At 51.0% G+C, this 27,366-nt stretch overlaps 1 long non-coding RNA gene across 4 annotated transcripts in view; it reads right to left on the bottom strand.

Moving 5' to 3' along the window:
* Positions 1 to 15,656: 15,656 nt before the first annotated feature.
* The window catches only part of LOC103243470 (uncharacterized), a 36,094-nt gene continuing 24,384 nt past the window's right edge, over positions 15,657 to 27,366 (bottom strand). For all 4 annotated transcript variants that reach the window (XR_005234876.2, XR_012088981.1, XR_005234877.2 and 1 more), the window contains 2 exons: positions 24,546 to 24,658; positions 15,657 to 23,552 (listed from right to left, as the gene is read on the bottom strand). This is a non-coding gene — a long non-coding RNA (uncharacterized lncRNA). The remainder of the gene's footprint in view (positions 23,553 to 24,545; positions 24,659 to 27,366) is intronic.

Raw genomic sequence — 27,366 nt, 5'->3', positions numbered from 1 at the left:
CTGGTCTACAAAATCCCAAATCTGAGGCCCATTTCCATAAATGAATAGATTAGAACAATAGGTCAGGGTGTTCACTGAATGGAAAGGAGTATCCCTGAAGTGCCCCCAAATCGTTCATGTTTATCCTCTTTCCTATTTACTACAAAGCGTTTTTTGTGTTTTTTGTTTGTGTTTTGTTTATTTTAATACAGAACGTTTCCATTCTCCTCCATAAGCTTTGTAAAACCAGACATTACCAAGTATTTACTACTGAGCTCTGGGAAGATACTGAGGAAACTTTTACTGGCTCAAGCCAGCGACATAAAAAGGCTCTTTTGTAAAATCGCTAGATAATGGAACCTAGACCAGTTCCTTGTATGATTCTGTTCACCTGCAAGAGGCTTTCCACGTGGGGTTGGCCTGCCTGTCATGGGACTGGCCAAAGGTCTGGGGAGCAGAGGACTCAGAAGCAGAAAAGCCAGGTAGACAACTGATCATCCACCATACCTGCATGAAACAGCTAAAGAAGTAAAAGAAAGTGCGCTGAGTCTACGATCCCATAGACAACCCCGCAGTCCATGAATGAGGAACAGATATGCTGAGATTTCATTAAGATGGCTTGAAAAATCAACCTGCAAGGATTAGATGCTTGTTATTTCCAAGTGGTTTTTGAATTTTCAGGGTGTTTTTTTGTTTTTTTTTTTAACGAAAGAAGTAATTCTGTAGATTCTTTTCCCCAATCAGTTGCCTGCCTTTGAAATTAACTATTTCCCTGGCTTTCTCCCTGATTGGGACCGTGCCCCTCCTCAGTCTTTCTGAAGTGCTATTGTGTTGGGTGTTATTCGCTTAGCCACACATAATGTAACTTTGAAATGCGATGGAAAAAAAAATTAGCATTTCCAGTGAACTGGAAAGAATGCCTCTGATTTCAAAATGTGTGCTTAAAAAAGGTGCACCCAAATTGATTGTACCAACTACAGGGCTCATTCTGCCAAGCCAAATCTGAAATGTATTTTTTTGCAAAAGGACAACTTTATTATGATTTTTTAGAGGAAAGAAATATGTAGATCCAGGCACAGAGGAAAAACAAAAGCATCTTGAGGATTTAATACAGCTTGGATTAATCAAAGCGTCTGCTTTTAAGCTGTGTGCCCCCACAGAGGAGTGAATTAATGAGCAATTTATGCAATGAATATATTTTTTTCTTTCATTATCTAGGTATTTCAGAGGAACGTGCTTCTTCTGACTTGAATTCTCTAGATACTTCTCTGAAATGTTAGCTTCATTTTGCATGTATAATTACAGCCTCAAGTCGTTTGGAGAGCAAGTCTCAAGGTAGTCGAAAACTTCTCACCCCCCACCCTCATGCAAATCAACTCGGTTGCTCACTATTCAACCTCAAATCTCCCCTGAACCCTTTTGAATGAAGAATCCATTTGGGAATTATCCTTAAGCCAGCGTTTCCAAGGCTGGTTTGGAGGAGGGAGAGTTTTAGCAAGAATACAGATGCCAGAGCTCCATTCCTGGAGGCTCAAAACCAGCAAGTCTGGGACAGAGCCTGGCACCCTGTGTTGTTCAAGTTTATGTAGCAGAATGGCCATGCTTATGCTCCCCGCTCTCCACCCTGCAACGAGAAGAAAATGCTAAATTAGGCATGTTCACTTCACTGCTGCCTTACAGGGGGCAATTTGTAGACCCAAGGCTGAACCTGAAGGCCAGAGCTAAGAGTGAACAAGAAGATGGGTTTTCCTCTCTGGCAGCACAAATCCAGTTGCAATTTAGATCCCCAAGAAATGTACCTGGGGTCTTTGGAAACGACCTGAATTTGCAATCTGTGTTACTCCACCAGCCCCTAGAAATGCTGGAAGCGTCACCAGGGTATAGTTCTTCTATCCCATCATTGTCTTGGCTTCCAGGAAATGGGAAGGGGGCTGGGAGGGGGCGGGCCTACAGCCTTATCTTCCCCTGCAGCCTTATCAAAATGAACGAGAAACAATAGGTGAACCCGCCAAGAAGGCTTGAGCTATTGAAATCTCTGGGCATAGATGGTGGTTTGGTTGGCGGAATGTCCCTTTCTCTCGGAAAACAATCGAGTGGGAGCATGGTGGCAGGGCTCGTAAGAGGAACCCAGACGTCACCTTCGAGGCCATGGCCCCGGCTGCCTCCTGCCCATCCTCCTCGGGCAATCTCCCTGACCAAGCCCTTTTCAGATTTGGAGACGAGGGGGTTTCAACCTGATCCTAAAGTGCCTGGACAGTGGAAAGAATGGATCCCCTGCGGGTCCTTCTCCCCTCCAACCGCAGCCCCTCTTTGTCCGCTGAGTTCAGGAGGCACCAGTGTCCACCCCCAGGTTAACTTCTTTCCATTTGCTCCACTTAGTAGTAAAGGGAGTGGGGCTGCAGATGGGCCAGGCTAGGGTGAATTCCCACGGCTGGCCCTCTACTCTCCACCACCAGGGAACTTTCTGGGACCAGAAACTTCAAGTTCAGGGAAGCACAAGTGGCCACTCCTTTCAGTCACTGCTCTCCTTGCCACATTTCCATTAGCACCAAAATCGCAACATCCAGAGCCTTGATGGCTTCCTGGCTTGGATAATTATTTTCTCATTAGTTCCATTCACATTCACCTGTGACCTTCATTAGACACTGATGTATAAAATGGTCATCTTTGGGGATACGCAGCCAAGTGGGCCCACTGCGCCACTGGCACCTGCCCCCAGCCCTTCACTCCACACCCACTCCCTCCAGCGTGGGCAGTGGGCAAGGGTTCCAGGCTCCCGCACAGGTGCTAGAGGAAGCGTCCTGGGGGGCTGGGGCAGATGGCCTCACACTCTTCCTAGGCTTCCGCCTCTGCTACCTGGACGCCCACCATTAGCAGGGCAGTGAGAAAGCCTGACAATTGCCCCTTCCTGTGCCTGGGACTGTGTGTGGGTGGATCACGAGGAACCCTGCAGGACAGCTGGAGTACCTTAGAGTCTGCAGGCTTCCTGTCTTCCCAGAGTCACCTAGAATATGTTCTGCCTCTGGGGCTGACAGCCCAGGAAGTTGACATTCCAAGCCCCCAAATGGCCAGTTGTATCCACTCGTCCCACAGCTTTTCTTGAAGGCCCACTCTGGGGCAGGCGCTGTGTTAGGTGTCGGACTTCAGCAGGGCACCAAGGAGAGCCCCATCCTCGCAGAATGGAATACGGAAGAACACACACAATCACCAGTACGTGGCTGTCTTTGACTTGCAAGAGCAGCAGTTTCATTTAGTTCGACTTAATCCACTGCAGGCAAAGAAAGAGATGATAAGCAAAGGCCAGGAATGTGTTATGGACTAACTGCTGCCGTGGCGGGAGAGCAGGGCCAGGGACTTCTGTGCAGAGAAGCGGGAGAGGGCAGGAGTGTGTGGTGGATCCCAGCCACCTGCAGGAACAGGTGCTGGCCCAGCTGAGGAGGCAAAACCACAGCACCAGAAGACGAGTAGTTTGCCTTTTCCAGAACACCTCCCTGGGAGACTCCGTCTGCACCCAGGAAAGCTTGGAGAAATCCCCTGAATGGAGTCCAGCCCCTCCCTGGATGGACGCTCTTGTTTGCTTTGCGGTGGCTGTGTGCAGCCTTGGGCCAGAACTAAGTCGCTGGACAACAGAGGCAGGGCTCTATCTCCATGAGCCTCCGCTCCAGCTTCCTCCCACCACACTGCCCTCTCCTCTGATGAGACATAAAATGACCCCCAGTTTGTACCTGCTCAGGTCCCTCTCCAATGTGGCTGTGCATTCTGAACAAGCTGTCATGGGCAGTGTCTTCTGGAATCAGCTGTGGACAGTCCTCGCCCCTCCTCAGGCACCCAGGGGCTGGTTCTGGCCCCTCTAGAGTCCCTCATGCCTCTCAGGGTGGCACCCTGCCTCTGGAGTCAGACCTGGGGCTGAGTCCCCATCTGCAACGTCCCATGTCTGTGGAGCTGTGGGTGGGTCGCCCAAGCTCTCAGAGCCTCTCTCTGCCCACCTGTGAATGGGGATCGCGCCAGCACTTTCCTCGTGTGATCCGATGAGATGAGGTGTGCACAGTTAGCATTCAAACCATGTCAAATAGTTTGAGATTTTTTGTCTTCTGTAGGGTAGCTGCGCGTGGTTCCCTGAAGCAAAGTCTGCTCACGTCTGTTCCACCTCTAGCAGTCTCCAGCACTATTTTCAGGATTGTCTTAAACGCTCAAAAATATGGCCCACTCCTGACCTTCCAGAAACATCTCTACAGACCAGCCAGAAACTCTGGTTCCCCAGGAGCTTGCCTTTCCCCAGCTCCGGGTTCACAGCCTCCATGAAAGTAGAAAGGAAAGACTAACAAGCTTTCTAGCAGAGGAAAATTAACAAATGGGACGATGTCTTTCAAAGAGTGCATGCAAGGAGGGCCATGCTATAGCCAGCTCCAAATAAATAGGCACTCTGGGTATTTCCAAGGGAAATGGGAGAGCTGGGGGCTTGTGAGATGCTGCTTCTCTGTGACAGTGACTCTGCAAATATCACCCTCATCCCACGCGGCTGGAATTCTCTTTACCCCAATTAGGAGAAGCCATTATGTCCCGCTCCACTGGAACCCCTCCTGTGTTTTTCTGCAATGTAATTTGGAGATCACTTGCATTTACGTATCCCATAAAGCAACATCACCATCTCATCTATTAGCCAGTCCTCAGACCACAGCTCTTCAGAGGGAGAGCTTTCTCCCCTAACCCATCCATGGCACTGTTCACAATGTCTCTAAGAAAGGGCTGCAGGCAAGTGTCGATCCAGCCAAACCCAGGACTCATTAGGGCCTCTCTTACCAGCTTAGGATTTGCAGCACTTAAGCCATAATAGACATCAGAGAATGGACAAAAAGTGGAATGGAAAATATGTTCTCAAATGCAGTCGAAAGTGAAGGTTGTCATTGCTATTCAGAGATGGACAGACTGAGCAAAAAGCGCCCTGTTCTTTGAGGAGACCATCTCCCCACTCCACAGCTGAGGACTGGACACCTGGATCTGCTGCTCTGCAATTGAAAGCTCACGGCAAATGCTTAGTTTTTTTTCTCTTCTCTTCATCATACTGATTCAGAGAATCCAAAAGGCTTGGTCATTGAAAGTCAAGTAGATTTTCTGGGGAGATGGGGTGGTGTGTGCAGAGCCATGGAACCCAAATTTCAGCTAGCAGGGTCTCAGCTCTCTGAGGTTTTGCATCTGCAGGCCTAGCTGTGCTGTGATTTGCTTAGTATTGTTTTGCTCTTTCATTATTTAAATGCATGATTTGACAAGGAAATTTTACTCTACCATAGTGAATGGAAAAATCTCTATCACTTGCCACAAATAGGAAATATCCATCATAATGAGCACAGGCATATTAGCATAATAATTATCCATGTATCAACCAAAACCATCTCTACTTTGCTTTGGGAAATGAAGGTTAAAGGGACAAGAGCTTTGGAATAAGTTTTGGCCACGACTAGAGGACGCGGATGGCTGTGTTGTTAGTTGTGGGGGGGTTTTTGTGTGTGTGTGTGTGTTTTGTTTGTTTGTTTTTGAGACAGAGTCTCGCTCTGTCACCCAGGCTGGAGTGCAGTGACATGATCTCAGCTCACTGCAACCTCTACCTCCTGGGTTCAAGCAATTCTCCTGCCTCAGCCTCCCGAGCAGCTGGGACTACAGGTGCGCATCACCACGCCCGGCTAATTTTTGTATTTTTAGTAGAGACAGGGTTTCAACATGTTAGCCAGGATGGTCTCGAACTCCTGACCTCGTGACCCGCCCACCTCGGCCTCCCAAAGTGCTGGGATTACAGATGTGGGCCACTGTGCCTGGCCCCATGTTGTTATTTGGAAGACACCAAAGCGTCACAAAATACTAGAAAAGCAGGGGATCCTTAGAAAACGACTGCTGCATGGAGAATGCCAAGGTCCAGAGCACAGACCGGGTTTCCCTAAGGCAACACACTCAGGTTTGTTTCATAGGAATTCATTTTCCCTCCCCTACGATGTTGTTTTTTTTACAACAAATTATCACAGTATGTTTTTGGTTTTGTTTTCACTTTTAAGGAAGTTTAATCTTATACATTGATTTCTGAGCACTTATTTCTGGTTCAAAAAGCAAAACCTATGAAAGCGTGGGGTGGGAGGTGTCTTCGTAGCCTGTCTCTTGCCACCCACTCCTCCTGGGAACCAGCTAGCCTGGGGATGCACAGAATATACACATGCCAGTGCACACGTGTATTTTTTCCCCCTTTTTAAAATAAACACAGATGGTAGCATACGACATTGTTTTGTACCTTGCTTCACCAATGCAATGACGTTTCTCCGATCACTATACAACAAGTCTCCTGCTTCTTTTCTTAGTGCTACATGGTAATTCCATCACAAGGGAGGAATGGGGTTTATTTAACCAATCCTGTGATGGTACCTACGTTGTTTCTAGTCTGTTGCTATTACCAACAGCTCCGCAATGAATAAACCAATATATTCATCCTTTGGGCCTGTGTGAGGACAGCAGCAGGATAAATTGCTAGCCGTGTCATCAGCATGTGTTTTAGAATGTCATTTAGCATGTGTTTCTAATGTTCCCATCCCTGTGGAATGAAGGTTCTGTAGCAAGGAAGTCAAGATCAGGGGACACGGGCTCAAAAGAGTTGCTTTTTATTTTCTCCGTGTCAAGAAAATGTCTCTCTCAGCCTTAGCCTTTAGAAAAAAGGATAATTCAGTTTGGGCTGCACACCCCTGACTGGGTTCTCTATGAATTATGGATTTTTTAAAAGACAGGAAGTGAGGTGAGATATTGCATTCCCCAAACTGGTTTTATCTTGCTCAATTTGAAGTTCATCTTCTCATTCTGATGTCAGGCACTGGTGCGCAGGGTGGCCGCGGAAGCCTCTCTGTGGGCCTTCTCACAATTAGTCCTTGGCTTTATGCAATCCCAGGAAGCGAGGGATTTGTTGTTTCGGTGTTCGTGGGTTCATTTCTGTGGTTCCTGTTGCCCCGGCTGCTGGAACACAGACTACCTGTCATGTCATGATGTGGAGGGAAACTGGAGCCCTGGTCCCACACCTCACACAGCCTCTTGAGGCTTGTCCGGGGAACTTGGGGTGTCCAGACCACAAGGGGTCCTGTCTGGGCAGTGGGTTGTTTTGGAGGGGGCAGACACAAATGGAAAATTTCTGAAGATGGAAAACATGAGCAGTGACTCAGAAATGCAGCAAACCAGCATCCTGACGCAGGAGCCTGTGTTATCGCTACAAAGTGCACTTGTCTAAACGCCCAGCAGGCTGGAGCCAAGGGGTCTGTGCCCGTGTGACTTTGTCACTCCCACACTAGCACGTGCCCTTGTCTGTAGACACATTCAGTTGTTTGGATTTGGTGGTGGAGGTGCTCTGATCCCTATACAATGAGCCTTCTGCTGCTTTTTTAGCACTACGCAGTAATTCCATTGCAAGGGAGGTATTGCATCTCACAGGTAGAAGCCAGGGATGCTGCTAAACATCCTACAATGTCCAGTCCACGGCCCTCACAGTACAGAATGATCCCTCACCAAATGACAGTTATACCCTGGCTGGAAAAGCCAGGCCTTACCCACCCTCAAGACAAAATCGAAATCACCCCAGGACTAAATGCTATCTTTGAAAGGTAGGAGTGTCCATTCCACACACCCTCAGCCCAGGAGGTTCACCGGGCCTATCCGTGCTCCTCCTTTTCGGGCCGGGTACCTGGCAAATAGGTGGCCCTCACCGAAGCTGGGTCTCCTAAATCACCATGCTGCAAAAACCTACACAGCATCTTGGAGGGGAAATAGATGAGAGAAGTAATATCTCAGGATTCTCAACAATTTTTCTCCTCTGAGCTCAGAGAGCTTTTCCAGGACAATGTTACTTTATATTCCCATAATATAATGCAAGAAGGATTGCTCTTCTCACTTCCACATAGACATATTTCCCGGAGAGCTGCTCCTGACAGCTAGTTAGTGAGGGGGCTGGATCAGAATCGATAAGTCCTGAAGCCCTTTTTTGTTTTTACAAAATGAAAACAGCTTTTTTTCCCTGATTATAAAAATGATACATGCACATTGTTTCTTAAAAAATTCAAACAGTACAGAAAAACATAAGAAAGAAAAAAAATCACCCAAATCCTTTCACCAAGAGATAAACAAATGTAGACATTTGGGTACATATCTTTCTAGCTCTTTCTCTGCGTGCGGGCATACACATATTTTACTAACACCATTTTACCTAAGTCAGGGTTCCAGGACCACTATTGACATTTGTGGCTGGATTGTTCTCTGCGGTGGGGGGCTTCCTGTACATTGTGGGATGTTGCAGCACCCCAGCCTCTACCCACTAGACGCCGGTAGCAATCCCCCGCCCGAGTCATGACAACTATAAACACAGACATTGCTAAATGCTCCCCTCGGGGGCGAAATTGCCCCAGTTGAGAACCACTGAGATAAATGGAATCATGTACCTACTGTTCCGTATAAACCCGATGTCTGGAGGAAGAAAAGAGTAAGGCTTTCTTTTAGGACTTTTGTGTCCTTTGGTTTTTTTGTTTGTTTTGTTTTTGTTTTTGTTTTTGTTTTTTTGTTTTTTTGCAGCAGAGTCCAGGGTCAAGGTCCACTGTGATATTTACAAGGGAAGAACTTTAGGTAAATGACCACCCTGAGCCTCAGTTTCCACATCTGCAAACAGGGACAGTGATAGGACAATGTCTGTGCCACAGGTCATTGAATCGCATCCCAGAAACAATGTGTGAGAGGGGATTCCTGTGGGGCCCATCGAAAGCCTGCCTGGTGGGTCCCACTGTGCCCCTGGCTTCCGGGGAAGGGCGCCCCAGGCTGAGCAATTCCAGGCACCCCGGCTGAGCAGCAGTGGTGGGGCTGGCGCAGGCGAAAGTCGTGTCGTTCTGTTTGTGGGCTTTGTTTTTTAATTGAATTATTTTGGAAAGCAGATAAGCACGAGTCTGCTTCAATCTAGTACGCTAGGTTTTTGGGGTGTTTTTTTTTTTTCATGTAAACTTTAGTTTCTTTTGAGTTTCAGATATTAAAAAAAAAAAAAAAGACAAATGTACAAGATCAGTGGGAGGCTTAAGTAATTTGGTTTATTCCACTGGGGTGGGGGGGAGTCGGGGTTGATGACTCACAATCCTGGTTTTGTCGGAGTTTTACAAAGTAGCCTGTGGTTTCAAAACTGGTGAAAAGAAAGAAGATGGCATCCTCTCTTGCTGTTGTCCCCTCTCCCAAGCCCTGCCTCCATTTCTGCGACATGCCCTCCCTCACACCCTGAGGTGGCTGAGTCAGGCCCCCAGGCCCACTGTGAGCCAGGTCCTCATGTGGAAGGGACATCTGCAGAATGATGATGGTGCCCTGTTCCTCCTTAAGGATGACATCAGAGCCTCCTCGTGTTTCCCTCGTTTTTCCAACAAAGGATCACAGTTCTGGGGCGGGAGCTGGCCCCACCCATGCTCCATGCTTACCAGTCTCCCTTGGGCACCTAGCGTCCCCAGGTCCTCTCCCCATGGCCTTTGCACACACTGTTCCCCACTGGCGGACACTGCCCGCCCCTCAGCCTTGCGGCCACAGCAGGCGCCACTTCCTCTGGGAAAGGCCCAGCTCTTTCCACACACCTTACTGTGTGCCGGCTTCAGAGATGACCTGATCAACCTGTCTCATCCCAAGCCCGAGAGCACCCTGGGATTAGGACCTGACTCATTTTGCCCAGGACTGTGTGGATTCTGAGGATAGGACATGATATTTGAAAGAAAGAGGTAGGGAAGAAAGGAGATTCTTCCCTTTTTAAAAGCGTGATTTTGTGGTTTTTTGCCTTCCACATCACAATCTTCCATATTCAGGTGGTTCAGAAAAACAGGAGCTCTCACTGCCTGCTCCCCTCTTCCTCTTCTGGGGGCCAAGGTGAGCCACTCCCATTAGTGGACTCGGGAGATGCATCCGTTAGGCCACCTGCCCATGGCCCGGGTGGCCGCCTCTGCCGCCAGCCGGTGCGTGGGAGAAGCGGTGACTCAGCGCTTCCCCAGCATGAGTGACCAAATAGCCGCTCCAGCCTTTCCCAAGGAGCTGTCCTCTGTCCATAATAGAGAAATTATGGGAGGCGTAATTTATAGTAAAAATCAAATGAACATTAATTCTGGTGAGTCATCCATGCAGAAAGGGCATAGGCTATGGACGTGGGCTGCCGCTGAGGACAGCTGAATGTTTAATCAAAGCAAGCCAAGACTTCGCCACAGGTTGTGGTTCCTGAAATTTGGAGCCCTCCCCATGGCTGCAGGATACACCTATGCCACCTTGGAGGGGTCCTGAGCTAGGAGGGGACTTGGCGAATAGTCCATCCACCTCCCTCATTTTACAAGTGGGCACTGGAAGACCAGTGCGGAGACACCAAACTCATCAGCAAGCCTCTGCCCCCAGCCCCCCCATTCTTGTTCGCATGGCGGCCCAGCCCACATCCTCCACCACTCTCCCTGCTCCTCACAGCTGCAGGCAGCCACCTTCCAGACTGCTTAGACCCTGTTCCTCTTCTGTGTGCCCTTGGTCACCTTCTCCCTGGTTCAGGTACTGTGACCTTGTCCCAGGAAGACTCCAGTAGCACCCACTCTCCATGTCTCCTGACTTCCACTCTGGCCTCCAATGGCATTCTAGAAGGAACTTTACAAAATGCAAAGTGGGGTGTGTCACTGTCTATGTGAAACAATGGCTCGCACCCCCAGGGAAAATCCAAGCTGGAGGGCAAGAGGAGGTCAAGGCCTTCCCATGCGCTGGTCATCCCCACGTGGGCACCTTTCCCTTTTGCTTGGCTGTCTGGCTGCCGCCTTCTTCTCCACTTACATGCCACTTCCTCCAGGAAGCCCTCCCTGTACCTCCCTGCTAAGCTCCTGCTGTTCACTTGGCCAGGGTCTGTCTCAGGCATGGGCTTTAAGCTCCACGAGGACAGGCTCATGTCCATCTTGCCCTTCTCTGTGTCCTTGGGCCCACATAAGGGTCTGGCATACAGTAGGTGTGCATTCATCTTGTGGACTCTGCTTGGAGGCATAGGTGATGACTTGCCACAGGGAGCTGGTGATGGTGCTAGGGACCCCTCTTTTCTTCCTTTTCCCCTGGTCTTTCTAGGACTGTCCAGAAGGAAGCTGTTCCTTGGGAAAGCTGAGGAGGGGGCACCTTCATTCCCACCCCCATTCCTGCCTTGGACTAGACACTGCAGCAGGGCCACATGTGTCCTTCCACCTGGCCTGGACTCGGGCGTCCCAATTTGGTGTGAAACAGCAGGTCACAGATGGCTGCATTCAAAGGGAGGTGCAAATGCCTGGTGCATGGGCACATTTTCTTTTTGAGAGGGTGGCATCAGCCCAGATTCACCTCTAATTACGAGAACATCTTGCCTTTTGAGAAAGTGAAGAATTTCAGGGGAGCGTGGGAAGATGTTTGCGGGCAGGCAGGCCTCCCCGGCTCTCGTTCTGCCAGGAGTGCGCTCTGGGTTTCTTAGACTTGTGGAAACCACTGCCAACAGCCAGGAAGGCGGGGCTGACAGAGCCTCAGGCTCCAGGACATCTCTGCTAGGTGGCCCCAGCTGGCCAGTGAGTCTCTTGACCGTGGCCTTCATTTTGGAGGAGGCTTGGGTCTTCCCTAGCAGCGTGTCCAACACTGTAAACAGGAGCATGCAGTGGTTTCCAGGGCACCCCACCATGCTCTGCCTGCACCCCCACTCAAACCCAGCACCTACCCCCTCCATCTCACCCACTGCACATCTGTGGCTCCAGCCAAAGCCGCAGGTGCTCCTGGACACTGACCCTTCCCTCACGCCTGCACTGCCCACCCACCTTCCCCACCTTCCTCATGTTGCCCCCCCCCCCCCCCCCCGGCCCGCCCCCGTAATTCTCTCTCACCTGAGCTGCCACAGCTGCCGGGAAAAGGAGTTTCTGCTCACCCATCACAGGCGTGGTCATGTCACTCCCACATGCACACACACACACAGAGCACGAGTTCAGATGCTACAAGTGTACACACATACTATGTTATGTGCACTCGCACAAATACACGTGCACACAGATGCTGCATACGTGTGCACACACTCCACATGCAGCTATGTCCCCCCACACGCCTTCATCCCAGAATGTCCCCACCATGTTCGTGGAGGGGCATTATCTCTATGTACTTCCCATGGCCCACAGGGGACCTGCCCTCTCTGACCTTGCCTGCTGCTCTCCTCTTCCCCTGGCTCACACGTGGGAGATCAGGGCATCAGGTGTGCAGGTGTTGGGGGCAGGTTGCAATTTCACAGCCCTGTTTTTTCTGTAGCACCGATCTCTCCCAGAGGTGTGATACCTCCATTTCTCTGTTGATAGTCTGCCTGCACCACTCCTAGCTCATGTGCTGGGTCACAGCTGTTTATCTCTCTCTCTCACACACACACACACACACTCTTTAAATAAACTTTTTATTTTAAACTTTGAGATTTACAGACAAGTTGAAAAGCTAGTGCGGAGCTTCTGTGTCCCCAATACCCAGGTTCTACCGCTTATATTGCCATGTGATTTGTCACCACGAACGAATAGTATTGCCTGAACCCCGTGCGGTGTGCAGACGTCACTGGCTTCTCCCTAATGCCCTCTCAGTGCTCCAGGACTCCATCCAGAAGCCCACGTGACATTTCATCATCACATCTCCTGAGGCTCCTCCAGGCTCCTCAGCTGAGTCTCTCAGCTTTTCCTTGATTTTGATAACCTTGACCATTTTGAGGAGTGCTAGTCGGGTCTTTTGTAGATTGTCCCACAATTTGGGTGATCTGATGTTTGGTTCATGGGTACACTGGAGTGATGGGGTTGGGGAAGGAAGACCACGTGAAGTACCCCCTCATCCCATGGTGTCCAGGGTATGTATTAGGTACAGGATGATCCCTGATGACACAGGCCTCCCGCTGGCTAAGGCACAGCTGCCCAGGTTTCTCCATAGTGAAGCCCGTTTCCCACCTTCGATATGTATTCTTTGGAAGCAAGTCACTAAGCACTGTGCATACTTCAGGGGTGGGAGCTATGTTCTATCTCCTTGAGGGGGAAGTATCTACCGGAATTATTTGGAATTATTCTGTGCAAGAGATTTGTCTCTTCCATCTACTTATTGAATGATTTCTATCAGTCTGGACCCGTGGATAGTCTAAGAATTGGGTCATAGTCCAGCACATCTTTGCTAGTCCCCTGTCCCAGCTGTGACCCTTGGGAGCTCCTTCTGTCAGCTCCTGTGTCCCTGGAACCTGCCGCCATTGCTGGGGCACCTCCTTCCTGACACCACATGATGCTTCGGGCTCACCTTGCAGTCCTCGCGCCAGCCAAAGAATAAGCCTTTTTTTTTTTTTTTTTTTTGGACACAGGGTCTCTGTCACCCCAGGCTGGAGCGCCGTGGTGCGATCCCAGCTCACTGCAACCTCCACCTCCTGGGTTCAAGCCATTCTTATGCCTCAGTCTCCCGAGTAGCTGGGACCACAGGCGTGCACTACCACACCCAGCTAACATTTGAATTTTTAGTAGAGATGGGGGTTTCACCATGTTGGCCAGGCTGGTCTTGAACTCCTGGCTTCAAGTGATCTGCCCGTCTCAGCCTCCCTACGTGCTGGGATTACAAGCGTGAGCCACCACACTCAGCCAGAATAAGCTATTTTCACCAAAAGCCTGGTTCCCTTTATGGGAGAATGGCGCCACCAACTAAGGCCTGGGTGGTGTCACTGCTTCAAGGTCCTCTTGGAGCCCCTGGAAAGAGCCAGGAAATAAACATGCATATGCTAACCCTCTCTGCACACCTATGGAGAGCAGTCTTTCTCCCTCTCTCCACCAGACTCTGTATTAAGCTACACATCCTCACATCACCAGGACCCTCAGAAAGTCAGACTTTCTCTGTGTCAACCATCCTGGGCCAGCAGTTTAGATCACATTTACACAGAGCAACCAGCCAGGTGGCAAATGCATCTATCTTTTTTTGGCATTGGTGGTGGTGGCTCCTAGCATCTAGCTCAGGGAAGCTGCTGAACACCCTACAATGCCCAGGACGGCCCCCACCAGGGCTGGAACCAGCCCCGAAGGTCAGCAGTGCTGGGGTGAAGGCCAGGGGTACACAGATGCCGCAGGAGGGGAGCCTGGGAGAGCCCCTGCTGCTCCCCTGTCCCACTTCATTTCCTGGCGTGCCACTTTTCCACACATGACACAGCCCACCCACTTCCTGTTGGTGATATTTCTCTCCCCTGCAGAAGCAAGCTCCACGCAGAAAAGGGCTGTCCCCTCTTCTGCGACTGCCATGTTCCACCCCCACATGGCTGGGCCCTCGGCTGGGCTCGGTATCTAATGATCCCATGGGGAAAGGGGAGCTGGAATGGGGCAGAAGCCACCAGAAGGAAGGTCAGCCTTCGAAGGGAATCACAGTGGCTTTTCCTGAGACAGAGGGGCGAGTGGCAGGTGCGGTGACAGAAGGGAGGCCAGCCCTGCAGCAGGGATGGGGGCAGCAAGGGCTGCAGGGCCTGAGGGCGGGCCTTCACCTTCCCCTCCTGGGCACCCACGAACTGTGCTACGGCACAGCCCAGGCATGGGGGATACCCAGAAGAGAGGGCTGGGGTGCCAGCCTTGGTGGGAACAAGCAGGGAGCCCCCCACCCCCGCCCCAAGCTATGTCTCAAGACCTGTGCCCCTGGGGCGTGCGCTTGCGTGTGAGCGAAGGCCTCTGCTCTCTTCCTGGCCTTCCCCAGCGCCCCTGGCCTCTTGCCCCATTCACCCAAGGCCTTTTCCGCCCGGTACCTCAGCTGTGGGGCCTGGCTGGTGTAACTCATGGGGCCCCAGTGGGGGGTGGAGGGGCCTCTGGTTTCCTGGTCTGCTGTCTCCACCAGGGCCTGGATCCAGGCACCTCTGCTGACAGTGCCCAGCGTGGAGCCACCGTGTGCCCGGCGGCCTCCTGCAGAGGCCCGTGGGGAAGCTCCCCTCTGGCCCCCTTTCCCCTGCCTGAGGGGAGGCCACAGCCACTAGAAGGGCTCAAGGACGGACTTCAGGGGTCCCTGAGCCCCCAGAACTTTCAATTCGGAGTGGCATTCTTGCACTGGGAAGGGCCACTGCTCCTGCGGGTCCAGGCTCTATTTTGGAGACTCCGCCGGCTCTGGCAGGAACGAGGCTCACCCTTGCTTCTGCCCTCAGGACAGCCGTGGGGACACCTTGCACCCCAAGTCCTCCCAGCCATGCCCAGCACCTCCCATCAAGCCTTGTCCACACAGGGAGGGTCAGGCCACCCCGCCTGTCACACCCCAGTTGCCTTCCCGTCTTTTCATCTTTTCGCTCTGTCCATCCACTCATCCATTGGTGCATCCAGCAAGAACCTGAGACCCGCTCTGTCCTAAGTGTGTGAGAGAGTTCTGCCCTTTGGGGTTTAGTCTGGTGAGGGAGACAGGCCCTAAGACAGTGAGCCCGCGACTCCCCACTGCAGTAGAGCCAGGAAGGCAGGGCCAGCTGCAGCCAGAGGAATCACAGCGGGGACAACTGGTTCCACGCAGGAGTTGGGGTGCCACGTTTCCAGCATGACCCCCAAGCAGCCACCATGAGTCAGAAGCAACCCAGGCCCGTCAGACACTGAGACACTGCGCACTTGCTTCGAGGACTCCAGCAAGCAGAGCTGGGCTCTGTGGAGAATAAATGAAAAAGAAACATCCACCACTCTTTCTACACAAGTTTATTAGGCACCTGCTGGGTATCACGTGTGGAGACAAGCTGGACAACATAACAATCCGCAAGGCAGCTACGGCCTTGCCCTGGAGCTCCCAGTCTAGCAGGGGTGGAAAACAGATAAGTCCCCCAGCAGAAGCCCCAGACCCAGCAGGCTGTGAGGTCGGGGAAGGGGGAGGCCTTCCCGAGGAGGCGGTAGTGAGGGTGGAGAGAGCCTCTGGAAGGGGAGCGGGCACCGGGGTGGGTGGCACCGCATCCTGCAGGTGCTTGTGGCTGAGGCTGGGAGGTAGGTGAAAATTCCAGCAGTGGGGACCCATGGGAGACTGTGGCAGAGGCGCGGCACAGTGAGGTTACCATTCCCCAGTGCCCGGCTGCTCCAGGGGACCCAGCAGGTGACATGACAGGGGCCCCTCTTGTATCGGCTGTCCTGTCTCCACTCCTGGTACACAGCTGTGGCTGCAGCACTTTTCAGAGCCCTTCAGGAGAGCCTCCACCCAACCCTCTGAATTAGGCACAACAGGATTGAGGGGGGGCCCTCCGGAAGGGTCCTTTCGCCTCACCTCCCACATGCGGCTGGGCCCAATTTCACCATTTGACTCGGCATCTCCCCTCCTCGACCCTCCCAGCCCTGCTCCATCCCAGCGGCCTGCGGTAGACCCCAGACCCACAGACACAGGCTCTCTCTGCACAAGGGCTCACGTGGTCCCCAGCCAAGGTCCCTACAGCACTTTCCATGGAGCCCTCTTCCCAAACATGCACATCAAACTCGCCTCTCAGCCACCCCGCCCATCTCAGCTTCAAGGCGGCCTTGGCAGCAGGCTTGGGGCGCCACGAACAGTTCACCACGTCTCGGCCCTGGCCTCACGTGCTGCCGGCTAGCCTTGCCATTCATCTTCTGAAGGCTACTCTCTGATGGCTCTGCCGGCCACCTTGATCTGAGTGGCAGGTCTGTGCTAACAGTGTTTTGTGTGGGGCCCCGGGAGAAGAGTCCATGAACCACTGCCTAACTCAAGTGCTGCTGCGGTGAGGCACCCCTGCCTGGTTCTGAACAGACGCCGCACATCAAAGGGGAGCCGGCAGCTCACTCCTGAGCAAAGCAGCAGGCTAGTTCCTCACAATCAAGGAAAACCACTGGGAGAACCACCCGGCTTCTGCTGAAGACCTGAGCTGCTTCTCCGGGTCCCCCAATGCTGATGGGCCTCTAGCATCAGGTCCATGTGGCTGATTCTGGAGATCTCTAGGAGGATGGAACTGGCCGATGAGAACCGTCAGTATGAGTCTGTCTGGCCACTCTGCCTGGGAACATTCACCGAGACATAAAGAAGATATGAAATAGCTGGAAAATTAGGAACCCAGCTAGGGCTGGAAGGATAGCCTTTGAGGATCATTCTGTGAGTGCTGCCGGAGAAGGAACATGGTGAGGGCTCAGGCTGGCTCTCCTTAGGGGCCTCCTCAGGAGGAAGAAGCCCACAAATCTAACCAGCCTAGCAGCCCCAGATGCACAGAGCACATGTGGATAAAGCTGTGGCTGCCTGCATTCCATGGGATCATCTTGTATGCAGCAGTAAGAAGGGTCTGTTCTATGACTGCTCTGCTGCCTTTTTTTTTTTTAACAGCAGCTGGTTTGGAGTCTCCCATGTATTGCCTGAGGTGGTTTGGTAGTAACCAGCTACCAAAAATCCTTTCATTTTAGGTGCCTGTTGGGTGGTGGGGTAGCCACCAAGAATGAATTAAGCCATTTTTAAAGAAGCCCAGTGGTGAATCCACAGTATGCTCTGTCTGACAGGGTGCATCTGAGAGGGCCTGCTGGGCCTTTGTTCAAAACTAGATACGCCCCAACTCCAATTCTAATGTGCAGAAAATGTGATACAGAAACCTGCAGAGCAGCCAGGTCCCAGTGGACGTCAGAGATCAGCTCTTACCTCCACCAGGATTTTGTTCACCAAACTCTTTGCTTATCAAACCTTTTTCCTGCAGAGGGTAAGGGTTAACTCCCATCTAGAAGAGGCTGAAGTACCACGGTTTTCAACCCAGGAACGTGGCACTGATGAAGCGGAGTTCTGGAGGGGCATAAACAGAAGGTTCCAGGGACCCTTGGGAGAAGACAGGGACCCTTGGGAGCAGACAGGTTTGGGATAAAAAGAAAGAGAAAAACAGGGCAAAGGATTAATAATAGAAATGAAACCAGGTGCACACACACTCACCTGTGGCGTGATCTCCCATGGCCACACTGCAACTTGATATCTTGCTTCCAACAGCCAGAACAGCCATCAGTGGAACTTACTTTTATGGGCAATCTTTAGGCTGTTGTTTATTGTTGATTTAAGAGAGAAGCAGTTATGGTTTTGAAAACATGGCCGTTTTTCTGATGGGGAAGAGCAGGTTTCAATGAAATGGGTGTGGAGTCCCAATCTCCAAGGCCTTTGTGATCTGAGACAAGACATCTGCCAGAGTCAACTTCTTCAGGGCCCTCAAGAACAGAGTGCTTAGATAAGCCTTTTCTGAAGCCCTCTGGCTGGCCAGAGAAAGGAGGCAGGGCTATGGTGCTCCACTAATCCTGTAGGGCCAGGGCAAGGAATGGGAACCCAAGCAGAAACCAGGCAACCAACCAGGATTGTTTCCATCATGAAACAATAGAACAGGTGAACCCATCTACCTCTGGTCCCAACCTTTGTCAAGAACAAAAAACCGGGACCCACACAGGTGACCACAACCTCAGTGTGAGGTAGAACAGCTGGGACCCAGACTCAGGTCCAACAGGTGCCCAGGGCAAAGGGGTCCTCGCATCCCCACCCCAGGTGACCCTCCTGGAAAAGGGGTGCTGAAGGCTTGTCCATACCTGTCACTGCAGCTGTGTCATCTAGTGGCGAGCGCTTCGGTATCTGTGCCCCATCAGAGCCCCCAGGTTCTCAATCACCAGCGTTCAGATGCCTGCTCCAAGGGGGGCACCAGGAATGGCAAAGAGATGTCTTCACGGTGTTGCCACGGTGAGTGCCAGCCACCCATGCACCTGACCTGGTGTTTTTTTTTCGTCATGGAACTGGGGATGTGACCTTAGGCGCTCACCACTGAGCCACACAGGTGAGGCTCATTTCTCACCTATAAAGAAATATAAATGGGAAAACCCACAAAGCCCTGCCTCCTGGCCCAGCTGCCAAGATGACGCTGAGCCAAGCCCTCCAGAAGCACTAGGTGGACGAAGGGAGGGAGGCACCAGAGCCGTACATGACACCTGGACACCTACCCCAGGGAGTTCTCCAAGGGTGCCCCACCTAAAGCCTAAGGAACCAGCTCTGACTATAGGCTGAGTCCCAAAGGGCCAAGGAACATTCCAGAAGCACTAGTGAACCTCCTCTACACTGCCAAGCAAGAGGCCTCAGAGAAAAGCAGCCTCTCCCAGATAGACCCTGTATTAATCCGTTTTCACACTGCTGATAAAGACATACCTGAGACTGGGCAATTTACAAAAGAAAGAGGTTTAATTGGACTTACAGTTCCATGTGGCTGGGGAAGCCCCACAATCACGGCAGAAGGCAAGGAGGAGCAAGTCACATCTTACATGGATGGCAGCAGGCAAAAGAGAGAGCGAGCTTGTGCAGGCAAACTCCCGTTTTTTAAAACCATCAGATCTCATGAGACTCGCTATCACGAGAACAGCATAGGAAAGACCCACCCCCATACTTCAATCACCTCCCACCAGGTTCCTCCTACAACACGTGGGAATTGTGGGAGTTACAATTCAAGATGAAATTTGGGTGGGGACACAGAACCAAACCATATCAGATCCCCTTCAGTGAACAGACCCCAGCTACCCAATGTGGGGCAGCTCAGCTCCTGCTCTCCCGGCTCTCCTCTTGCCATGAGAATCCCATCTCCTAGTGGGGGAGACCTTCAGGCCAGCAGGGCCCTGGTCAGAAGCCTCAGGGCCTCCCACTGCACTTGGGATCAGACCCCAGTGCCACGGCCACAGGCTGCCCTTATGGTGCTGCCTCATCAGCTACCCCAACTCCTTCCCCTGCCCCTGCTCACTTCCTGCAGCCAGACTGGTTTCCTGCTTCCCTATAGTTCATGGCTAGCTCTTTCCCACCTCAGGGGCTTTCCACTGGCTGTCCCCTCTGTCCAGTGGGCTCTTTCCCCAGCTCCTGTGACTTGGCAGGCTCCCGACTCACCAGAGCATCACCTCGGACCCCTCCATCAGCTCCGTCATTTTCCAGGCAGCATTTGAGGACAGTGGTTTGAAAGGCAACCTCTGGAGCCTGACTAACCACTGGAGTTCAAATCCAGACTCCACGACTTTCCTGCTGTGTGACTTTGGGCAAGCTATTTGACCTATGTATGCCTCAGTTTCCCCACAAGCTTGCAAGGAAGAGTAAATTAATGCATTTCTCTAATGCCTAGAACGTGGTAGGCACCATAAATCAGGAAGGGCTTCTCTGTGCCAAGAAGCCTGAGTATGGGGCAGGCTGTTGGAGCACGGCTAACTGCAGTGTCCCTTGGAAGCCCATAGGAGACTCTCACTTCTTCAGAAGATGAGGGGATCTTCTGAGCCTTCATGTACATGGCCCTGAAGGAGTTAAGGCCTAGCTGTGGTCACAACTGCCATGGATTCTTCTCTGAGGCCTGGATGAGCAAGAGAGAACTCTGACCCACCAAGGAAAAGGAGGGAATTCTGAATACGAATAGGGATTAACTCAGGGGCCACATGAGGCCCACAAGAGCCCCAATAGAAATTCCCCTCCTCCCTCACCTCCTCCTCTCTTGAATCCCTTGTGCTGAAAAGCAAGGCCCAGGTTTCAGAGCAGCCTGAGCCTCCTCCAGCTTTCCTAAGTCATCCCTATGCTGACAAGAATGAGGGAGGCCGAGGGACGCACAGATGTTAGGTGGCCACGGTAACTGCCCTAGCCATGTTGTGTTTCTGCTCAGCTCATTACGGGGCCCACCAAGAGGAAAGCAGGCAGCCATGATGGCTCCCCAGGCCTGGCCACTCAGTGCTCATCCATCAGCCCAGGTCGCCCAGACCAATGTCACAGCAAAGGCAAGGAGGCCCCGGCCAGAACTCAGTTGCTGGGTCCCTGCCCAATTCTGATGATGACCCTTGTTTCTTATAAGATAATAATAGCTCCACTTTACTGCAGGGAGAGCAAGTGCAAATGCCTACGGAGGCCAGGCCCCACTCAGAGATGAGTGACAGGCACAGGTGGTGGCAGGCACGGGGGTGTGTGTGCTGCTGGCCGACAGGGGGCGGTCGCCCCCCAGCTACGGTTGTCCATGGACAGGAAGAGGCAGGCCCCAGAAAACTAGAGGCCAGGAGAAGTCAAATGGCCAAAGGCTTCTGTAAAATCTACTGACACCTAACCGTTGGTGGTCATCATCATTTATCCTTAAAAGAACTCCTGTGTGGCTGAAACGCACTGTGTCTCTGGGTGAGAGCAGGCCTGGAGAGCAGCTTCCGGCTCCATCACACAATGGAGGCTGGCCACCCATTAATTTGTACTATTAATAATGGTGGCGATCATTTAGGGACACTTTTCTGAGTGTCAGGTGCTGCTTGTTCTTAATCCTCCCCTGGCCCCTTCCCTGAAGTCAGGAAACTGCCTTGGCAGATAAATAAGTAGTCCCAAGGCCCCAGGGTGGAAAGTGGGGTGCTAAGGTTAGCGCTCACATCTCTCTGATACCAGAACAGGGCCCTGGCACACCAGCTCTGTTCTCTGCACATTCCCCTGAGCTAGGGCTGGGCTCTGACCTGGCTCCTCTGGCCCTGTCCTTGGTGCTTTCACACAGTTCTGTCTGCCCCTGGCTCCAGCACCTGCACTCTTGCCTGCCTGCCACCCCGGCGCCTACCGCTTTCTCATATGATCCTTCCTGCTCCCTCTTCACGGGCTCTTCCCAGGCTGGCTTCTTCCCAGGCCCTAATCCTACTCAGCTCTCCTGGCCATATCTAGCCACGGCAATGCAGTGGCCTCCAAATCCCCCTGCCCCTCCATCCTGCCGCCAACTGAGCTTCCATTTGGCCTGTGACATTTAAAAATATCTGTCCAGCCTTGGCATATAGAACCCAATACCCCCAGCTGTTTAAATACCACTGCCTCATTTTCGGCCCCCATGCCCGTGTGTGTCTAATAAAAGCGTAAACTGACCCTGAACATGGGGCCACTGGAACCCTCTATTCCAATCATGCCATTCTTAATTTGGCTCCTCTGTCAAATGGGTCGTCAGTGCGAGCCAATTCCTGCCCCTACAAGGAGAAGGCTGGCAGGGGCTAGGGGGGCTTTGGAGCGGCAGGTCAAGGTGTGGCCATCTGTATGCCTGTGACGGGTGCACATGTCTGGAGCATGGGGTGATGTCTGCCACAGCTGTCCTCCTTCCCTCTCTGTCTCCCGACCCCAGTGGGCCCCATGGCCTTGCTATTAATACAGTGCAAAGAGGCCCAGCAGCTGGCTGGGGCCAGGTCTTTCCACATGGATGGTGACAACTGCCGTCACCCTGGATGTGGGCTCTGCATGTTCCCAATGTGCCTTCTGTCAGAAGGGGCAGAGCTGCAGTCCACTGGGGTACTGTCTGCGGAAAATGTCCACTCTGACTTGGCAATGGGGGAAAGCACCAATGATCAACTTGGGAGTCATGAAAGGGGGTTCAAAAGATGGGTGGTCACTTTAGAACACTCCTAGCGCTCACAGGAACTAGGCTCCGCTCCCCTAACCATGCCATCAGCCTGCATTTGCATGGAGGCCCTAGGCCCCGGCTTCTTCTCTCGTCATTGATATATGGGTCCAGCAAAATGCCCAGGACAAATGTGCAGCCAAGTACACACCTATGCAGTGAGGAAATCCCCCGCAGGGAGATACAGAGAAAGGCTTCATTTTCCTGACACGCTGTCTTTGGGGAAGAAGAGGTCAGCTTCAACATATCCTAAAAGAACCCAGGAAGAACAAACTGTTAGGTGGATCAGAGCCACAAATCCAGAACAGAAGAACCCACTCTACTGTCCAAAACTGCCAGGGGTGAAACACTATGATTTCTGGGATTTGCTGTGAAGGGCTCCAGAAGAAAAGGTGTGGTGACAGAGGAAACCAGAGCAGCAGAAGCTGACGGGCAGCGCAGCTGCGCTGGCCTCCTCTCTGCTTTGGTGTGCTTGAAAATTTCCGTAACAACAAGGTTAAAAATACACAAGTGAAAAATTGTTCAACACATATTTACTGAGGGCCTAATATGTGCTAAGAACTCTTCTGAGGGTTCTTAATTTGTATAGAAAGAAGACAGGTGAGCAAAGTCCCACCACGCTGGTCAGCAACAGCTCAGCCTTGTCAAAACAATCTCCTTTTACCATAGCACAGCAGGCCCACCATTCCCCAAATGCTCTGGGTTGGTTTCAGCTGTCCATGCCACTGGCCCATGGAGGCAGTCCGAACATATACTTTTAAAAGTTAGTATTTAAAACTATTGTCATTCAACCCCTGTGACCCTATGCAGCCGAATCCAAGAAAGAACACAGCCAGGAACTTCATCTAGCAGAATGTCCTTCTCCCACTCCTTGTGGTCGCCCCTGCCAGAGGAAACCAAATGCAGAAGCTGAGTTTATCGTATGCTCGCTGTAAACATTCTATCACGTATGCATTACTTGGTTTTGCCTGTTTTTGAACTTGATGAAGAGAGCATTGTACTTTCTGGCATCCCATCAAGAACAGAGAGCACAATGGGAGAACAGACCCAGCTCCCCACACCCAATCCCCAGAAAAGCCGGGAGTGAGAACAGAGGTGAGTGGATGGGTTCTGTGAGAGGCCTTCTGGCTGGAACACTGCTTCAGAGCATGCCAGCAGGAAGTGAGAAGCGCCCGGGCTCATCTCGCTGGGGTTTGGGACAGTTCGACCGACTGTTTCTTGGCTGCATCTGCAAACATAAACATGTGAAGTGGCAGCAAATGTCATGGTAAAGGCAGATCAAGACAACTCCATCTGTTGACTTATTATTAGACGACAAATGTCATGGGAAGAAAATGTGCCCCAAGTAATTGAGCCCTGTTGAAACTCAACCGGCTTCCGCTGGAAGGAATAAGAACTCTTCCTACCACTTCTCAGCTAAGAGGCACCTGACCAGATACGGGGAGCAAAAAATCATTTGTCCCCTTTAGTGGGAAATCTTTGTGTCATACAAGACCATCTCTCGCCATCTCTCCTAGAGCCCAGACGAGTGTTTCTCAGGTCAATGAAGAGACTGGGTGGATGGGGGACAGGATCAAGGAGGTGCTCAGGGCTGTGCCTGGAGGGGCATCGGCCATGTTGCCATTTTCAGAGCATGCACTTGTCTTCATGAGTGTTTTTAAAATACTTAACCAGAAGCCAGTGATACTGGTAATCTTTCAATAGCAGTTGCATAACTTTCCTTTAAAAACAAATGTATTTACATAAAGAAATAGCTGACTTAGAGAGAACGGTGAAGTGCAGTTTCAGTATAGGAATATGGCAAAAACTGAAGGTGGTGTGAAAATAATTGAGGTCTGAGCAAAAATGACCTCGATATTCCTAAGGGACTGTACTTTTTGTTCTAATTTCTAAGGCACTTTGGCACTTAGATGGGTTTAACTGTAGTCTCTGCCAACAAAAGCCACTCATAACCCTAGGCCAGCAACCCCCAGTCTGAATGGACCCCTACCCTGTTCAAGGCCCAGAGCTGTGGGGCATCCTAGCCCTGCTAGAAGAGCCTGCATTGCTCCCGGCATGGGCGAGAGGGGAGTGTGGAAGCCCAGAGTCCCTGCCACTGCTGCTGCTGCATAAAGCCACGACAACTGGTGGCCACAGGCCTCGTTCCTCCCAATCCGGAGCCCCAGGAAAGGTCTCTGAGAGTGCTCCATTTTCTTTCTCCTGAGCTTGTTCCTTTGCTTACCTTTAGACGGTAACTTCAGCAAGAAAGACAGATGAGCAAATGTCACTTTCATGTAGATAGTTCACCCAGCTGCATAAGTGCTCTCAATGGGAGAACTTTCAGTACACTGAAGTCTATTGAAAAATAGTGGGAGAAGGGAAGTTACTTCTCTTTTAAAAGTGCTAATAATAATAACATTAATACTAATTATTTTTATAGTTATGTGAATGAGCATGTACATTTTTTTGCAATGTTGTCATACTACTATCAACAGCATTGATGCTGGCATGACGGGAGTGCTGGGGGGCCCAGTCAGCCTGCTCTGCCCCTGTCATCCCAGCATCCCCTTGGTTAGCGCTGCCTTTCATGCTTAAAAATGTCCCAGCTGGATGACAAATTTTATGGTAACCCTAGTTATACACCATGACTAACTCGTCTATGCCTACAATGAGTGGGCAGGGGGAGGGTTTGGGAGTAGGGGAACAGGGACCTGAATTTCAAAGGCTGGAGAGCATTCTTTAAATTGTGGCCATTCCCGGCCTAAACTGTTTAGATCCTGGATCAGCAGAAGGGATCTGGGTTTAAAATGATCAGATGGTGAGGGAGAGATGCATGGTTTATAATCAATCAGGGAGATGCATGGTTTATAATCAGGGAGAGATGCATAGTTTATAATCGGGGCACCATTAAGAGTTCTCCAATGGCAGTTTGAACTGTTACTTCTTTCTTTTTTTAGACAGAGTCTCACTCTGCCGCCCAGGCTGGAGTGTAGTGGCATGATCCTAGCTCCTGGATTCAAGCAATTCTCCTGCCTCAGCCTCCTGAGTAGCTGGGATTACAGGCGCGCGCCACCATGCCTGGCTTTTTTTTTTTTTTGTATTTGTAGTACAGATGGGGTTTCATCATGTTGCCAGGCTGGTCTTGAACTCCTGACCTCAAGTGATCTGCCCACCTCGGCCTCCCAAAGTGCTGGGATTACAGGCATGAGCCACCGCACCTGGCTGGAGTATGTTATTTCTAAAACAGCTCAGTCACCTTCCTGAAAGACTAAACAAAACTGGACACATAACTTCGGATACACTTGGCCTCTCTTTTCTAACATCTTTTAGTTAGGTTTTCCCTAGTCCTTTCCTTGTGGCAAATTTCTGAGATATATTTCTCTGAAGTTCAACTTCTTTTCTTGACAGTCTAGAGAAAATAATGATGAAGCCAAGGTCATGGGCCTCAGAAACCCAGTCCCACAAGCAGAGCAGGAAAACAGCTCTAAGACCTCTCTCCTAACTTATAGAGGGCCTGAGGGTGCTACAGGTCTTACTGTTTCCTCTACCAGAAAGAAGAGGGTGGTGCTAGCAGGGCATGGGAGACAAATACTCAGGCACTGCTGGTGGGGACACACTGGTGGCCTCGTAGAGAAGTGCCATGTAGCCAAGGCTCTGTGTTGGCCTGTGAGCAGCAACTCCACTGCTTGATACCATCTCCAGAGAAACACTTGTGACATTTACATGGAGGTGTGTACCACGACATGGTCGGCCGTGCAATTTCTAATAGGGACAAAGTGGCAAGAGCCGAATGCACGTCGACAGGGATGTGACTGCTGACTGTCTTTATTCAGCCCAGACAATGAGGTGATGGTGAAATAGAACAAGGCAGATCCTACAGGAACCAATAGGAAAGGGTCTCCAAGATATACAGATACATGAAAAGGCTGCAATGTGAAGCCCAATGAAACACATGAAAAGCTGTGTTTGAAAACACAGTTATGTTTGTGTTTTTAACTATGACATCCTGTATGGAAACCCATCATTTGTGAAGTTGGTAACCTCTGGGGGATTTGAGAGGTGGTGTATGAAAACTGTGACTGGTACAGTGTCATCAAAGCAAACATTAGCCTTAGCTTTATCTAATATTTTAAAATGATTAGATAATACATGTAATTCATATAATTGCATGTGCAGTTAAACATTAAAGTTAAGAAGTCACGGCTGGGAGAAGCTGCTGCTGTGTTATCAGTTTCACAGTGTAGACATCTTGAAAAAGGATCTTGAGAAAAATGAACTTGCCTTTCTTGTACCTTAATGCTCCTATTTTAGGGGCCAGTTTTAAGTAATAACTGGTGCCTTTGGACCAACAGAAAAAGAGAGTGCCACCAAGTCATACTGGCTTTAGCCTTGGCCAAACTCTTCCTGGCTGCCATGTGACTGTGCCAGGCTGATCACTAAAGACGTGGTATAGTCTATTTCTACCTTCCAAACTACTTCTAGCCAGCTCTTGCTTTACTCTTTCTTTAATAAGGAGCTGGAGGAATGTCAGTTCTAAAGTGATCAAGAAAAGAATGTGAAGCTGTTCATTTGGTTGTTGACAAAAAATAGATCTGATATCAAGGGGGCTGACATCTGAGCCCTTGGCTCATGTTCTACCTCCACAGGAAGATTCTCTGCTTGGTGTAGTAAACAATTGAGAGACAGAATTAGGACTAGAAAAATTCAGTCTAAGAGTGGCTTTACCACTAACGAGCAGGTCCCACCTCCCTCTCTAAGCTTCAGTTTCCTTACTTGTGAAATAAAAGGGCTGAGACTCGATCTCTCCAGTGCCTTCCAGCTCCAGGATGACTCCTGTTGATAACGACTTTGGTTGGAAACCCAATTTGGAGTGTTCCTCTCTTTTTTTTTTTTTTTTTTGAGACGGAGTCTCGCTTTGTCACCCAGGCTGGAGTGCAGTGGCGCAATCTCGGCTCACTGCAAGCTCCGCCTCCCGGGTTCACGCCATTCTCCTGCCTCAGCCTCCCGAGTAGCCGGGACTACAGGCGCCCGCCACTGCGCCCGGCTAATTTTTTTCTATTTTT

The sequence above is a fragment of the Chlorocebus sabaeus genome, chromosome 2, assembly GCF_047675955.1.
Source record: "Chlorocebus sabaeus isolate Y175 chromosome 2, mChlSab1.0.hap1, whole genome shotgun sequence".
Classification (NCBI taxonomy): Eukaryota; Metazoa; Chordata; class Mammalia; order Primates; family Cercopithecidae; genus Chlorocebus; species Chlorocebus sabaeus.
This window is presented reverse-complemented; position numbering and strand designations above follow the sequence as displayed.